Consider the following 17,642-nt stretch of genomic DNA (forward strand, 5'->3'; position numbering starts at 1 on the left):
CACGTAGAGATCATCTGTTCACCTACTCTGTGTCTCACAAAGACACTGCGGTTGGAACCAAAAATCTCAAATTTGGACACATCAGACCAAAGGACAGATTCCCACCGGTCTAATGTCCATTGCTCATGTTTTTTGGCCCAAGCAAGTCTCTTCGTCTTGTTGGTGTCCTTTAGTAGTGGTTTCCTTGCAGCAATTCCACCATGAAGGCCTGATTCACGCAGTCTCCTCTTAACAGTTGATGTTGAGATGTCTGTTACTTGAACTTGTTATTTTGATTTTTTTAACACTTTGTTGGTTACTACATGATTCCATGTGTAATTTCATAGTTGTGATGTTTTCACTATTATTATACAATGTAGAAAATAGTAAAAATAAAGAACCCCTGGAATGAGTAGGTGTTCTAAAACTTTTGACTGGTACTGTATGTGAATTTGGGAATATCTACTATAGGTTAAGTACCGGCACCTATTTCAGTCCAAGTCAAGCACTGAAGTAGATAATTTAACAAGAATAAATATAATATATTTTTAGAGAATAAAGAAAGTGCCAGAACTGTCAAGACAATAACTTTTTGTGTCTGTTTCTCATTGTTACTACAGGACGACTAAAATTAAATCTGAGGCCGGTAACATCAATAGTGAGGACAAACCCAACCTGCCTCTCTCTTTCCACACTGAGTCCAAACCTACAGTCACTGGTTCCTGATTGTGACAGTGGAGCCCAGTTTTCTAAGCAGGATCCAGAGATGGCATCAGTGAAGCTGGAAGACTGCAGTCAAACACTGGAGTTGAATGTCATCATTAAAGATGAAGAAGAGGAGGAGAAGATTGGGAAATCTGTTTCTCATGGTAAGAGCAGGTTCATTCCAACTTCCCACTGTGCCTGAAAAGTTGCAGTAGAACTGTTTCATGATGAACTGTTTCAATGAAAAGGTAGATATTATTTCATGCTACTGACCCTTACATGGTTTGACACCAGTATTGCCAGCATGTGTTTTATTCACTGGGCTATCTGGAGTGATCAGAGAGTAGACTAAATAAGTCAAGTAGACAAACTGCCAATATTTTAAAGTTCTATTAAATGAGTCTGTGTAGTTACTAACCCTTGTGATAGTGAGTGGAGGATGACACTAACCCTTGTGATAGTGAGTGGAGGATGATATGGCTTCTACATCTGCATTGCTTCCTCTTTGGGGTTTTAGGGTGGGTTTCTGTAAAGCACTTTGTGACAACTTATGTAAAAAGGGCTTCATAAAATACATTTGATTATAAAATACATTTGAGTATATCATACCAACTGACTGGTTCTTCTGTTGTTGTTCACACAGGAGACCATGTTGAGACGTTCTCTACATCCAGAGAGCAACAGCAGGAAGATCACAGAGCTAAGAGGTCTCACCACTGCCCACATTGTGAGGAGAGTTTCTCAATTCTATCAAAGTTAAAAATACACCTAAAAATACACACAGGAGAGAATCTTTTTTCCTTTACTGACTGTGGGAAGAATTTCACAACATCAAAGGCTCTGACAATTCATCAGAGAGTGCACACAGGAGAGAAGTCTTACTCCTGCTCTGACTGTGGGAAGAGTTTCTCTCGACTGGGCCACTTAAAAACACATGAACATATACATACAGGAGAGAAGCCTTTCTCCTGCTCTAATTGCGTAAAATGCTTCTCAACATCAACTGAGCTAAGAATTCATCAGAGAACACACACAGGAGAGAAGCCTTACTCCTGCTCAGACTGTGGAAAAAGTTTCTCTCGACTGGGCCACTTAAAAAGACATGAACGTATACATACAGGAGAGAATCCTTACTCCTGCCCTGACTGTGAAAAGAGTTTCTCTCGACTGGACCACTTAAAAACACATGAACTTAAACCCACAGGAGAGAAGCCTTACTTCTGCTCTGACTGTGGGGAGAGTTTCTCTCAACTGGGCAAGTTAAAACAACATGAACTTATACACACTGGAGAGAAGCCTCATCACTGCACTGACTGTGAGACGAGATTCTACAGATTGGGCCATTTAAAACGACACCAATGTATAAAGGTGAAATCCTCATCAGTTCTCTCAGACCAGCTAAGATTAGTCACTCCACATAATTCTCATCTCATAAAATAATTGGCAATGTTGAATTGGATCAAATGAAGAAAGCGTAGAACACTCCATTGTAATCCTATTGTTTCTCACTGTGAGAGAACTGTGCAGAGGAAAGGGAGCGTTATAGAATGTTAGCCTCTCTTTACTTTACTGATCAGTGTTCACCTTGTCAGTTTTGGTGTGTTTAGATAGCTTCTACTGTAAAGATATTGAGATGACGTTGTATTTGTCCTTAGGTTGAATACCCTGCGTGATGGTTGACTGGGTGGTGCTGCTTCCATCTGCACTAAACCTATTATTCTATACGTGCATCCGTGCCACTCCATTTAGTATCATAATAACCTTACCTTATGTTACATTAGGCTAAAAAATTAATGGTGGTCATACAATATGCTATATATGTACACTGAACAAAAATATAAACTTGACATGTAAAGTGTTGTTCCCATGTTTCATGAGCTGAAGCAAAAGATCCCAGAAATTCTTCATGCGAACAAAAAGCTTATTTCTCTCAAATTTTGTGCACAAATTTGTTTACATATCTGTTAGTGAGCATTTTTCCTTTGCCAAGATAATCCATCCACCTGACAGGTGTGGCATATCAAGAAGCTGATTAAACAGCATGATCATTACACAGGTGCACCTTGTTTTGTCACACAACACAATGCCACAGATGTCTCAAGTTTTGAGGGAGAGTGCAATTGGCATGCTGAATGCAGGAATGTCCACCAGAGCTGTTGCCAGAGAATTTGTTAATTTCTTTACCATAAGCCGCCTCCAACATTGTTTTAGAGAATTTGGCAGAACATCCAACCAGCCTCACAACCGCAGGCAGACCACGTGTATGGTGTTGTGTGGGCGAGTGGTTTTCTGATGTCGTTGTTGTGAACAGAGTGACCCATGGTGTCAGTTGGGTTATGGGATGGGCAGGCATAAGCTACAGTCAACGAACACAATTGTCGTGCCATTCATCAGATGCATCACCTCATGTTTCTGCATGATAATGCAGCGTTGTGAGGCTCATTTGAACTTGTAGAATTTCAGGGATCTTTTATTTCAGCTCATGAAACATGGGACCAACACTTTACATGTTGTGTTTATTTTCGGCATTGATGATTAATGTATTTGAATAACTGCAATGCACTTATGTCACGCCCTGGCTCTGGGGACACTGTTATGTTGAGCCAGGGTGTGTAGATCTATGTGTTTTGTTTTTATGGTGTAAATTCTATGGGTGCTATTTCTATGTTGGCCAGAGTGGCTCCCAATCAGAAGCAACGAGTGTCAGTTGTTGCTGGTTGTCTCTGATTGGGAGACATATTTAAACAGTCTGTTTTCCATTCGTGTTTGTGGGGTCTTGTTTCTAGTGGGTTTGTGTTAGACCGTGAACTGTCACGTTATCGTTTTGTTTGTTTTGGTCGTAGATTGCTAATAAAGAGTATGTTCGTCTGCAACGCTGCGCCTTGGTCCTCATCTCTTACCGACGATCGTGACAGAAGATCCCACCAAAACTGGACCAAGCAGCGTGTCCAGGAGCCATCGCCAGGGGAATCGCTAGCAGATCTCCGTGGCAACCACGACTGGGTCAAGCCTAGTGAGGAGCAGAGAGGGTGGACTTGGGAACAGTGGAGGAAGAGTCTCGACTGGGTCAAGCCAAATGAGGAGCAGAATGGCTGGAGTTGGAAGCAGAAGAGCGAGAGTTGGGCGAGAGATCTATAGAGGCCTTGCCCACGGGGAAGAGAGACCCCCAGACATTTTTAGGGGGGGGCTCACGACGTCGGGGCAGCAGGAGGCCGCGATAGAGCGGTCCAGCTGGTTGGCAGAGGAGGCCGCCAGGTTACGGGGGCCACTGGTCAAAGAAGGGAAGGAAGGTGTAGAGGCACGGCGAGAGGTACTGGGGTGTGTTACCAGTCCGGTCCGGCCCGTTCCAGATCCCGGTGTAGGGCCAGTGGTGTGTGTCCCCAGTACGGTCCGGTCTGTTCCTGCTCCCCGCACCAAGTGTAGGGTGTGCGTCGCCAGCCCAGCCCGGCCTGTTCCTGCCCCTCGCACCAAGCCTACGGTGCGCGTCGCCAGCCCGTCCCGGCCTGCTCCTGCCCCTCGCACCAAGCCTACGGTGCGCGTCGCCAGCCCAGCCCGGCCTGTTCCTGCCCCTCGCACCAAGCCTACGGTGTGCGTCGCCAGCTCGGCCCGGCCTGTTCCTGCTCCCCGCACCAAGCCTATGGTGCGCTTCGCCAGCCCGGCCCGGCCTGTTCCTGCTCCCCGCACCAAGCCTATGGTGCGCGTCGCCAGCCCGGTCCGGCCTGTTCCTGCCACTCGCACCAAGCCTTGGGTGCGAGTCGTCAGCCCGGTCCAGCCCGTTCCTGCTCCACGCACCAAGCCAGGGGTGCGTATCGTCAGCCCGGTCCGGCCTGTTGCTGCTCCACGCACTAAGCCAGGGGTGCGCATCGTCAGCCCGGTCCGGTCCGTTCCTGCTCCACGCACCAAGCCAGGGGTGCGCATCGTCAGCCCGGTCCGGCCCGCTCCTGCTTCCCGCACCAAGCCTATGGTGCGCATCGCCATCCCGGTCCGGCCCGCTCCTGCTCCTCACACCAAGCCAGTGGTGCGTATCGTCAGCCCGGTCCGGCCCGTTGCTGCTCCACGCACTAAGCCAGGGGTACGCATCGTCAGCCCGGTCCGGTCCGTTCCTGCTCCACGCACCAAGCCAGGGGTGCGCATCGTCAGCCCGGTCCGGCCCGCTCCTGCTTCCCGCACCAAGCCTATGGTGCGCATCGCCTGCCCGGTCCGGCCCGCTCCTGCTCCTCACACCAAGCCAGTGGTGGGCGTCGTCAGTCCAGCACGGCCCGTGCCTGTTCTCCACACCAAGCCAGTGGTGGGCGTCGTCAGTCCGGCACGGCCCGTGCCTGTTCCACTGGCGCCTTTTCCAGCACTGGTCAGCTGCTCCACTCCGGAGCTAGAGCAATCCGCCCCATCAGTGTGCAGTCCAGCTCCGGCCAGCAGGGCCAGACCGGACCAGGGGTACTTTGGGGGGTTGGAGAGGGAGCGGGGTTCAGGCCCGGAGCCGGATCCGCCGCCTAGGCGGAGTGCCCACCCGGTCCCTCCCCTGTGGTATTTGGTTGACGCGGTCGGAGTCCGCGCCTTTAGGGGGGGGTACTGTCACGCCCTGGCTCTGGGGACACTGTCATGTTGAGCCAGGGTGTGTAGATCTATGTGTTTTGTTTCTATGGTGTAAATTCTATGGGTGCTATTTCTATGTTGGCCAGAGTGGCTCCCAATCAGAGGCAACGAGTGTCAGTTGTTGCTGGTTGTCTCTGATTGGGAGCCATATTTAAACAGTCTGTTTTCCATTCGTGTTTGTGGGATCTTGTTTCTAGTGGGTTTGTGTTAGACCGTGAACTGTCACGTTATCGTTTTGTTTGTTTTGGTCGTAGATCGCTAATAAAGAGTATGTTCATCTGCAACGCTGCGCCTTGGTCCTCATCTCTTACCGACGATCGTGACAACTTAATTGATCTGCTAATTAAAAAGAAATGTTCCACATGAATTTGTGCTGGACAAACTTTGTTTTTTGGGGTATCTATACAGTAAATATGCTTTTGTTTAATTCATGGTGTTCAAAATATACCTTGGATTTGTCCTTAGTGTTGAATACCCTGTGTAGTGGTTGACTGGGTGGTACTGCTTCCATCTGCAGTTTTCTGTGGTAATGAGCTAGTAGACACAACTTGTATCAGATAGAGATGGTGTGATGATCAGTTTTCACCATTAGTTTGGGTATATTATTTTTGCTATGTTACAACTTTGTTTAATGATAAACAGACTTTGAAACAACTACATGTGTTTATTAAATGTTATTTTAAAACAATAATTGTTATTGTAGTCATTGATATTGAATGTTGGGATATTTGCACTCAAGCCTATTTAGTTCATCTGCCATTAATTTATGGCATTCAAAATTTCTCAATTATAATAATATATTACTCAAAACATGTCACTACACCTCTACACACACCAAATTGAAACACTTAGATACCTTTTTTTTTTAAACAAGGTTGATTTTGTCTAGCTAATTAAACTCACTGTTTTATTCTCCATGCAGTATTCTACATGCAGGAGTTAGTCCGTAGCAGGTGTGGCGTTGTGGGTAGGAAAATATGGCGGAAGTGCTGTTCGATTCTGATGGCGCGCGGTGGAGTGAAGTTGGTAAGAATGAATGGAACACAGTGACAACGGAAAATGGAGCAAAGAGCGAAAGTCATCAACACCTGCTTTGCTTTATCTTGGCCAGGTCGCAGTTGGAAATGAGAACTTGTTCTCAACTGGCTTACCTGGTTAAATAAAGGTTAAATAAAAACACCAAAGTCATTTATACCAAGGTGGTATAAAAGGTGTTAAATCTGGAGTTTCCTCAGACATTGAGGTCCATCATCTTAAGCGGAAGATTCCTGGAGTGTTTGGAAACTAAACTAACCCATATAGTAGATGGAAAGAAGGAGGAATGTCAATCCGTTTTACTGATGTTTGAAGAACAGTATCTGTCTACTCATGTGAAACTTTGATACATAATATATGCAGTAAGAGCTGTTGTGAATAAGCCGCTGCACTGACAAACTCGATAAGATAATGGCCATGTATCAAGTGTGTGCCGACGGAATCTTTTTGGTATTTATTATAAGAAGAGAGATCATGATACAGAAAGCAGTGGATTGTCTAGTAAAGAAAGCATAGGGCCAAGGTAGGGAGCAAGAGTAGTGATGTGTTGGAGTGGAAAGTGGTGATAGTGTTTGATGAGACCACAGGGCCTCACTTACACCCTCTCCGACTAACTAATGCCGTAGAGAAAGAGGTAGGTGAAGTGAAATTAGCTTGGTTCATTGGAAATGGTAGATGATTAATATTGTGTGGTAGCAAGGGTCAGCAAGGGAAGATTTAGAAAATGGAAAAACTTAATGGGATGAAGATTAAAAGCCATGTCCCTGGTGCTGATGCAGGTTACAGATGATATTAAAGACAATGTGAAGGGAGGCAGAGTGATTGAGGCCAAAAGGTTGATCAGTAGGAAAGAGGGTCAAAGAAGTGAAAGCTTATCAGTGATGCTGAGGTTTGAGAAAGTCTTGTCGGGAAAAGTACAGATAGGATTCCTTACTTTCAATGTTAGAGAATTTGTCCATATATGCACTGCAGTGTTTTAAATGCCAAAGAATGGGACGTGTAGCTGCTTTAGTGTAAAGGAAATAAAAGTTGTGCCAAGTGTGGAGGAGCACAAGGTTATGGTGAATGTGGAAGCAATGTGAAGGTTAAGTGCTGTAATTGTGGTGGAGAACACAGTGCAGCGTTTGGTGGATTCCAGGTACAGAGAGAGGCTCAGAGATATAGGATCAGTCATGATGTATCGTATGCAGAGGCCATAAAACAGATTGGTAGAACTACAGTGTGGACTGATGGAGCTTACATGGATGTACCTGTAGTAAGTGGACCTACTGTCGGGGCTGGTGCTTCTGATGGTCCTAGCATGGTTTCAAGGCCTGTTCAGAAATCTTGTGCTCATGAATGTGAATAAAGTTGACTCCATAGCTTTCATTGATAAGGTTGTCAACACGACTCGGGTTATGGAAAGCAGAAATGCAAGGTTGAAGGTTACTGTGGAGACGGCAAAAGAGATATTGGGGCTAACAGATGTTACTGTTGAAATGGTTGTTGACATGCTGAACAATCCTAAGGGTGGAGTGTTTCCGCATGATATAGATAAAGTTTAATGGGGTTGGGGAGGGTGTGGTTGAATTTAGGGATTTATTTGGTTTAGAATTGTATTTTCATGGTAGGACAGAATTGGCCAGATCATGATTCAACGTACATTCCAGCACAGTAGGTGGCGGCATGCACTTAAACGGTTGTTTGCGGACCGCCATGATATCAACGAAGAAGAAGAAGAAGACGAAGAAGAAGAAGTCTTGCGTTGTTGCGTCTATGGATTTAGGAACTGTGGCGGTGTGGAACAGAAAGTTCCTGGCAGGTGCGCATCGGTCTTCAGAATAAAGAAAGCGCCATAATTGTGCAGTCGACACGATAACTTTTGTTATATTACTACAGGTATGTAATAGCGCGTTTAAACGTTCTAATATCGAAATAACGTGTCATAACACAGACCTGCCAACTCTAACGCTTTCGCCGTGTGACACACGTTTTTGCCTGTTTTCACACGCACTCACGCCACACATCCAATTTCTCACGCAAAAAAAATTGCCCGAGACTCGTTTGTTCCTTTTTTCAAACTCCCCGACGGTAGATGGCGCTGATGAGCGCCACTGAACCATATGCGCTGCACCCCGAAGTTAGCGATAGAAGAAGATATACCATTGCCGCGAAAGACAACAGGAGAAGAAACGGTCACCACCTCAAGAAGTCTGATAAGAAGCTGAGCTGAGACTAGGTATGTAACAATCAAATGTCGTCCAATTGAGTACTCACTCTCTTAAACTTTAAATCTTGAAATAAATTATTTGTTTGTGCGTGTGAACATGATTTAGTGTGGTGAATGTAAACTCAGCTGATTTCGAACAGGTAAGATGTATTCCAAAGAATTGAACATAAATACAGGAAATGTGTGCAATAGAAGTAGGTATGTTTTTGTAACTGAGAGTAGAGTTATTAAACCAACATGACCATTTGAATTGTTTAAGGTTTCAAAGATGTCCCGTAAGAGACCTTTGCCAGGACAAAAGCGAAACCTTTTATTTTAGTTAAAGAACCAGCCAAGTGAGAAAAGACAGACAAACACACTGACAGAACAGCCAGAACGATTGATAGAAACGACAGGACAACAGACAGAGGAGCAACACAAAGGACAGAGAGAGCAGGAGACAGGACAGACTGACAAACAAGCAGAGGAGCAACAGACAGGACAGATTGACGCCCATGCAGAGGAGCAACAGACAGGACAGATTGACGCACATGCAGAGGAGCAACAGACAGGACAAATAGAACAACCAACAGGGCAGATGGAAGGAGACACAGAGGGACAGACAGAAGAGACCCCCCCCAATCCAACAGCAGGGCCAGAAGAGTCGTGCTCTGGCTGGAGCAGCAACATATAGATCCATTTTCAAAAATGAGTGGACCTCTTCATGGCCATTTATTACCAGAGGGAGCCTCAACACGCACTACTGGTGTGCAGTCTGCCGTATTGAAAACTCATGTTGCCACCAGGGTGTGACAGATGTAGTGCGCCATATAAAAAGCAAAGGCCACCAAGATAAGCAACGAGCTCTCCAGTCCACAGCCACAATATCCCAATATGCAATGGCCGTTCCATCTGTTGGGGGTATGTCTGCACAACAGGTTAAGGTATGATATGTGTAATGATTCTGTCAAGGTTCAGTCAAGAGTTTTGTGTTCTAGTTGATCACGGTAAAGTCATGGTTGATAGTTTTGACTAATTTGTGGTTTGTATTTCAGTGTAGTACAGTCCAGTTTTCTTAATTTGAGATCTTAGTTGCTGAATGTGTTTTTTACCTGTGCCCTATTATCGCAGGCGTCTATTTTAAATAAACTATGGTCTTTTTGGAGGATTCATAATTTTTTATTTCTTACAGACAAGAAGGGCTGAGGTCAAAATGACAGCTGGGTTGGTAGTTCACAACGTCCCCCTAGCCTTTGCGGACCACCTGGGGCCTCTCCTAAAATAATGTTTCGGAGATTCGAAGACAGCGCAGGAGTACAGGTGTGCCAGGACTAAGTCATCCTGCATTACCAATGAAGCACTCGCACCATATTTCACACAGGAGCTTGTGAAGGAGATGAAAAAAGCCCCGTATACCCTTGTTACGGATGGGTCGAATGACACTGGTATTTCACAAACTATTTGAGATTTTTCTCCTCTGCAAAACATGTGCTTTGTGTATTTTTAAACATCTAATAACATGAACATCTGTATGATTCTAACTTGTCATTATAGGAGTGGAAAAGATGAACCCGCTTACTGTCCGTGTCAAGGTTGGCTGTAGGTGGGTGTATGGGTGGAATCAAGCGCAGGACACCGAAGTCAATAATCCAAAAGACTTTAGTCAAAATTACCAATAAGGCAAACAGGAAAACTCGCCCGAAGGCGGAACGACGCACGTAGGCGACCAAAATAAAGGCGCACGAAAACAGGTGCGTAAATACGCTCCAGCGCAGTGGAGTAGAAAGCTCAACCGAGCGAAATAGTCAAACGACCAGCAAATACGACAGTACACGAAACAATAACACACAACACCTGACAAACACAACGAGAACTAAATAGGACACTAATGACACTAAATGATAACAGGTGTGAACACAATCAGACAAAAGCAAACGAACATGAAACATACAACGGTGGCAGCTAGTATTCCGGAGACAACGAACGCCGAAGCCTGCCCTAACAAGGAAGAGAGGCAGCCTCGGCCGAAACCGTGACAGTCCGGGTCTTCATGGGCAGCAAAGTTGTCCACCAGTTCTTAAATATGTGCACAACAAGTGGGACGAGCTGTGGGCCAGCAAGTGAGATCTTCACCAAAATTAACTCCACCATAGAGGAGCATGGCATCCCTTGGGAGAACTGCATTGGTCTCTCAGTTTACAATGCAGCTGTGAACATTGGACCACGTAATTCCATTGCCTCTAGGGTGCTCCAGAAGCATCCCAACACCAATATTCATGGTTGTCCTTGTCATGTGGCACATAACACCGCCAAAGCTGCAGGAGTGGGATTTTTTAAAGATTTTTTAAAGTGAGTTAAGGCCTGATTTATCTTTACATGTACCTTTTTATTTGTATCCTAATTACGTGCATTGACTGAATGTGTTATGATTGATTTATGCATTGCAGGTGTCCGGTTTTGATTTGGAGGATATGGTAGTGGACATCGGTTACTGGTTCAAGGGTAGCACAAATCGGAAAGGATACCTGACAGGTGTGCATGTTTGATACTATTAAGTGTAATACTGAAATGCTGAGCTGTAGAAAATATATGATATGGATTTAATGTCTAAAACAGAGTTTTGTGAGCTCCATGAAGCGGAGTACATGGAGGTCCTCCTGTGTATCTCGGTCCGTTGGCTAAGCCTTGAATGTTGTGTGACCAGGATCCTGAGGCTGTATGAACCTCTGGCCAGCTACTACAAATCTGCTAGTATGGTCATCAATTTTCAATTTCATTATGCAGCAACTACATGGATTGTTAGTCACATACTTGTATTAATGACAACCTCTTGTTTTGTGTTATTTATTGATTGATTCAAGATGAAAATCAGGCCAGGTTCAAGAGACTTGTGCAGACATTCACTGACCCCATGACAGAAGTGTACCTGCTGTTCTTCCAAGCCACCGTACCAACTTTCACTTCTTTCAACTTGCTGCTTCAGAGAGAGCAGTCATCAATATTTTTGTTACATGATGAGGTGGGATTGGATTTTGCTGTTTTTTTTCCATTCTGTGTTTCTTGCTGATATCTGCAGGGGTCCTCTAAAACAGGTTTCACCTACTATTTTTGTAAATGTCTGTTATAGATGGTGAAATTCGTACGCAAGCTATGTTCCAAGTTTATGGTTCCAGCAGCTCTGCAGTGCCATGAGGAGCCTTGTGAAATTGCCTTTGAAGAAAAGGCAAACCATTTACCAGGTTAGTATTTGACTATTATTATGATCAAACACTGTGATATGTGATATTTAGCCTTGTACCTTATACCGATATGCTGTATTGGGTTCACAACCAGGGCTAAACTTAACAGATTACTCCACGAGGGTGACATCACACCACAGCAGGTGGATTCATTCCATGAAGCTGTGTTGTGTTTCCTGACAAGTGCTGTGGACTATGCACTTAAGAAGCTGCCACTGGAAGAGCCACTGATCAAGCACGCACAATTTGTAGATGTACAGCAGAGGGCTGAAAGCGACATCGAAGATGTCCTGTACTTTGTTGAAAGGTTAGTTTTTTTTCTCTAATTATTGTCTATCATCTTAGCTAAAATACCCTGTGTTTTATGATGAGGTGTGTTCACTCCTAAACTGCACATGAGATATTCTTATGTGGCTTCTCCTCAAAGATGTGTATGAACTGCTGCTGGTTGATGACTATATACCTAAAACGTAACAACTTGTAACTCTACTTTCATAAATAGGTTTCCCCATCTCCTCCCATACCATTGGCCAGAGGAGCATGACCTTCTGGGTGAGGAGTTTCTAAATTATCAGACCATGCCAATGATATCCCTGCAGGACTAAACTGAAATGGAAAGCTTCTGGGCTGAAATGGCAACCCGGAAGCATAAGGTAATTTTTTTTTCCTTTTTTGTCTTTCCTTTTGGCAGGTGTGGCTTGGCTACATCTGTTGCTTAAAATTGTTGCATGCATATATGTGTCATGCATGTTTCAAATTATGCATGTTTTTATCTGAACTTTGTTAATGGATCAACCTACAGTATACTCACAGTATTAATCAATCAAAAATCAAGGTATGTTTTTCCATTGTGTTTTGGTGCATTTTCCATAGGTGACAGGAGCCAAAGAATTCGAGAGGCTTGCTGCCGTCGCCAAGCTTGTCCTGGTGTTGCCCCATGCAAACGCAGATGCTGAGAGGGTGTTTTCAGTTGTGGGACTGAACAAAACCAAGAGAAGAAACAGCCTAGCATTGGATGGCACCCTGTCCTCAATAATGACCATAAAGATGGCCAATCTGGAGCCCTGCTTCAAATGGGAGCCCCCCTCCGATATCATCAAGGCCTCCAAGAAGGCCACAGGCCAGTATAACCATGCCGACAGATCATAGACAAGAGGCCCATTTGAGATGAGCCAGGTCTGCGCAGAATCGATCACCGGCGATCACCGCCCAATGCATGCTGGTTAGATTTGTGTCCGACTTGATCCCGACTTTCTCTGACGTCATGCACACACGGGCAACGATAACCTCATGAGATCAAGGCGGCCGCAGTTCTGAGATGCAGGCAGTGCAATTGCTTTTCACCGACTGCAGGACCCAGGCGGACCCAGGACAAAAACTCACTATGTTAACATATGCTATTCCACATAAACATCTAAATGTTTTTCTACAACAATATTAATAGTTAGCTATACCAGTGCAATGACCTTTGGCAGACTTTCACAACTCGTAGTGCTACATTCTCACTGCCAAGGACATGATCAGCGACTAATATATTCTTAGCAACACGGTTACACAGTATAACACTGTTTTATATAAATTGCACACACTTCACCTGAGCTTTTAGTGCCTCTGCAATGAGCTGAGCCCCAGTCACATCTTCCATTATTATTGTCGAGAAATCTGTTCAAAGTGCAAACGCGGTTAGCAATGCTTTCTTGGACTTGTTGTTCAGTAGCTTATAAATCGTGTTTAGATCTCTTGCAAATCATTAGTTTTTGTCTGCTTTCCAGAATGCATTACATGAGTAGCTTTTTCTTCTTTAGTGAGGTTTATAGGCAGTTGGCATCCAACGTTATGGTGCATTACTGCCCCCTATTGTACAGAAGTGTGGACATGAGCCGTGCAATAGCAGTCATGAATATTTAATAAACTAGTAGCATTTTTCTTTTTTTATTGCAAGAAATACATAATAAGCCCTCATTATGTGTTTATAACTGCACTTTACTTAACACTTAACTCAATTAAGTCATTATGAGTGTATGACAGTATGAAAAAAATCAAAAATGTATGCACTCACTAACTGTAAGTCGCTCTGGATAAGAGCTTCTACTAAATGACTAAAATGTAAAATGTAAATGACTTGAGTGTATGCATTATAGATATAGGCTTCATAGAAAGTGTTACAAATGTTCTCCTGTCATCTTATAGGAGATCCATTCATGGATTTAGTTATGGCTTGAGAATGTGACTGGTCTACGGAGTTCTCCTTTATGTCTGTCTTTATATGTGACAACAACTTTTCTGTATTATGTGTATTTCCACAATCAATAATCATAAACGGTACTTCACTATGAATACTTTTGACTATGTGGTTTGAAGTACTTTACCGTTCTCTTGCACATACATGAAGACTACTATAGACAGAAATCAATGCAGTAATGTTTTATTAAATAAAGGCTCTGATTAAAATATCATATTAATAAAATCAGGCATTTGGCTAATTCTTCTTCCCAGATGCTCCTCTGAATGGTTTGGAGATGGCTCTGGAGAGAGCGTGTAACACCCTGACTATGAGTGGGCGTTTACGGGACTGGGACTCCTGGGGAGCAGGGGCCGGTGTGGTTGTCAGGTCCTCCTTGGGAGGGGGAGTGGATGGAACCTCTGGAACCTCACACTCAGCATCTGTCATAAGAACATTTCATAATCAGAAAATGAATGTGTGTGTTTGTGTCTGTCCGTCTGCCTGTCCGTCTGCCTGTCCGTCTGCCTGTCCGTCTGCCTGTCTGCCTGTCTGTCCGTCTGCCTGCCTGGCTGTCTGCCTGTCCGTCTGCCTGTCCGTCTGTCTGCCTGTCCGTCTGTCTGTCTGCCTGTCCGTCTGCCTGTCCGTCTGCCTGTCCGTCTGTCTGTCTGTCTGTCTGTCTGTCTGTCTGTCTGTCTGTCTGTCTGCCTGCCTGCCTGTCCGTCTGCCTGTCTGCCTGTTTGCCTGTCTTTCTGTCTGCCTGTCTGTCTGTCTGCCCGTCCGTCTGCCTGTCCGTCTGTCTGTCTGCCTGCCCGTCCGTCTGCCTGTCCGTCTGTCTGCCTGTCTGCCCGTCTGCCTGTCTGTCCGTCTGCCTGTCTGTCCGTCTGCCTGCCTGTCCGTCTGCCTGTCTGTCTGTCTGTCTGTCTGCCTGTCCGTCTGTCTGCCTGCCTGCCTGCCTGTCCGTCTGCCTGTCTGTCCGTCGGTCTGCCTGTATCTGTTGTCACTGTTTTAACAAGCTTGTCATAGGGTGATACATCAATATGACATTATCGATGCTTATCACTTACCCTGTGAAATATGAGTCTCTCTGAGACGTTTGGTAGGCAGTGCATCCTGTTTAGGGTGTCTCTTCGGTTCCCCTTTTGTCTTGAACAGCTGTTGACAAAACACATCAGGACAACTGAGCCTGTGTAAAATACAGAGTGTGCATCCCAAAAGGCACCCTATTCGCTACGTAAGGCACTACTTTTGAAAAGGGCCCATAGAGAGCTGGTAAAAAGTAGTGCACTATATAGGGAATAGGGTGCCATTAGGGACATAGCCATTGACTCTCTCCCATGTGTATTAGGATTGCATTACAGCGTCCTCACTCAACCTCCTAAAGACAATGACAACAGTATTGTTCTAATGCTGAGAGACAATAGGGGTGTAGTGAATCTGTAGGGTAAATTTCAGCCCTGCCTTACAGATGTAATCTCAAAACACAGAGCACCCTACCTTAATCATGATCTTTGGAAACTTATGCATTTTCGGTAGGAAACGCCACTTCCTGTTCTTCTTAGTCTCTTCCCCTCTGGCAGAGGGAAGGCGGGCCATGCCGTCAGCCTTTACATCAGCCGGGCTAAGGCTCCTGGCAGGGAATTCCTCAGTAGCATTAAGGTCAGCTACAACACCATGAGTGATGTCACTTGTGGCATTGCTGGTGTCTGAGTGAGAAGAGCACGCTAGTGTGACCGACCTGTGTACAATAACTGGGAGAAGAGGACGCAGCCATTGAAGTCAGTCACTGCATCCCAAATGGCATTCTCTTCACTTTATAGTGCACTACTTTTGACCAGGACCCATAGGGTCTGGTCAAAAGTAGTGCACTAAATATGGAAGAAGGTGCCATTTTGGACACACCCAGTGAATTTTACATCATAAAACGCAATGTATTGAGCATGTTACAATTAAGTCCTATGCAGATGAAAAGAGGTACTTTCACTTACCATCCTCCATTGTAGACTTGGATACATAAGTCAGGCTGTCCATCACCACGTCTGTCATCAACTTGATGACCTGATCCAAAACCATTTCAGCCGATGGTGGCATAGGCCTTCCCATACACTGCCCTAGGAGTCTCCTAACAGAAGTCTGGGCAAAGTTGTAAATGAGCTCTGAGGCATCGTCCTTTGACAGCTTCCTCAGGGCTGGTTTAGGCAGCGCTGGTTGAGAGAGGCTTCTGTGGCCAACCATGGATTGAAGCTGGCGGTTTATGGTTATCTCCTGAATGAGACCATGGACCTTTGTGATCAGGTTGCCAGATGCACCTTGAAGGGCTTCAACTGACAGGAGCCTATCCAGATGTTCTTCTGCTGAAGTCATCTCTGGGTCGTCCGTCTTCAATGTGTCCATTATAGTTTTCACTATGATATTGGTGTCAGATATGTTTATTTCTTGTTGGCTCACAAGCGTTGACCGTGAACCTGTCTCGTCCATTGCGATAGAGGTATGGGATTCTGTCCTTGTGATCTCATCGGCAGCGCTCATGTCAGGCAACTGGTCAAGGCTCTCCAGTACAGAGTCTAACATGTTAGTGGCTATCAGACACTCCTCACTTGCAATCTGCCCAACAGATGAACTCTCAGAGTTGGCCACTCTACACTTGATCACATTTAGGATCAAGCTGAGCGTCTTCTTTGCAGTTTTGCTAAAGCCTTCTTGGCTGACTGCCACTGTTACGTCTTTTAGAGCCACAAGAGGTTTGCAACTTTCACTCAATCCACTGCCGTGGAGAGGAGAGGCTCTCTTCAAACTGTTGTTGCTCACAACTGACATACTCCTGGTGGGCAGAGTGACATCCTCACTGCATGTGTCAATTACATGGTGGTCTGTTGAAGAGCCACTCGAAGACACAAGGGCTTTAGACCTTTTAGCCAAACAGACTTTTGACAAAGGCTTCTCACTTCTCACAGACGGAGGGCGGCTCCTGTCCTCAACAAGAGCAGTGTCAGCGGACTTAGAACGTCTGAGTGTCTCCACAGGGGTGGAGTCCAGCACATATTTGGCTGTGGTGACTGACACTGGTGGAAAAGAGAAAAAGATGTTCAGTCTATCCTTTACTCTGTGGTACATGGTTTGAGCAGCATCCAATAAGTTGTGAAAGACAACTCTGGGTTTGAGCTGGAACTCCAGCTTTTTCTCTCCTAGTGGGAAGGAGTCTGCGTCGTCCACAGTGTACTGGGATACACTTTCAAGGTCTTGCATGATAATATTTACTATATCTTCGGCTGTAGAAACCGCATGGTGTGAGAAGGTGGTGCTAGGCATGCTCTGTAGCAAAGAATGGCTGGCTTTGCTAGCAGCTCTGAGAATGGTCTCACTCACAATGTGTTTGGCCTTAGCTCGGAACTCAGCACTGTGAAAGCTCTGGATGGAAATGTTAGAGGTTCTGCTGGCTGCACTAAGAGATCGCGTGAGTGTGGCAATCTCGGCTGACGTCACATCACTCGAAATGGAGAGGTCCTCCAATTTCGAAATTATCGAGTCCAACTTCTGGTTGAAGTCGAAGGATGAATTTGACGTGCTCTCCCCAACGGAAGCGGAGCAGTCTTCCTTTGAAGTGTCCCTCTCATCACCGAGATCACCTGTTTGATTACCCCTTTAGTGCAGGTGTCGAGGGTGAGCTGGTAGGCTGAAGCTG

The 17,642-nt window shown here is 45.2% G+C and overlaps 1 long non-coding RNA gene across 1 annotated transcript; it reads left to right on the forward strand.

Moving 5' to 3' along the window:
* The first annotated feature begins 12,019 nt into the window (after positions 1-12,019).
* Positions 12,020-12,660, forward strand: LOC311118309. The gene is made up of 3 exons (XR_014611797.1): positions 12,020-12,046; positions 12,242-12,392; positions 12,613-12,660. It is a non-coding gene; the product is annotated as an uncharacterized lncRNA (long non-coding RNA).
* The last annotated feature ends 4,982 nt before the right edge of the window (positions 12,661-17,642 follow it).

This window comes from Coregonus lavaretus (assembly GCF_964263955.1).
Source record: "Coregonus lavaretus genome assembly, contig: HAP1_SCAFFOLD_48, whole genome shotgun sequence".
Taxonomy (NCBI): Eukaryota; Metazoa; Chordata; class Actinopteri; order Salmoniformes; family Salmonidae; genus Coregonus; species Coregonus lavaretus.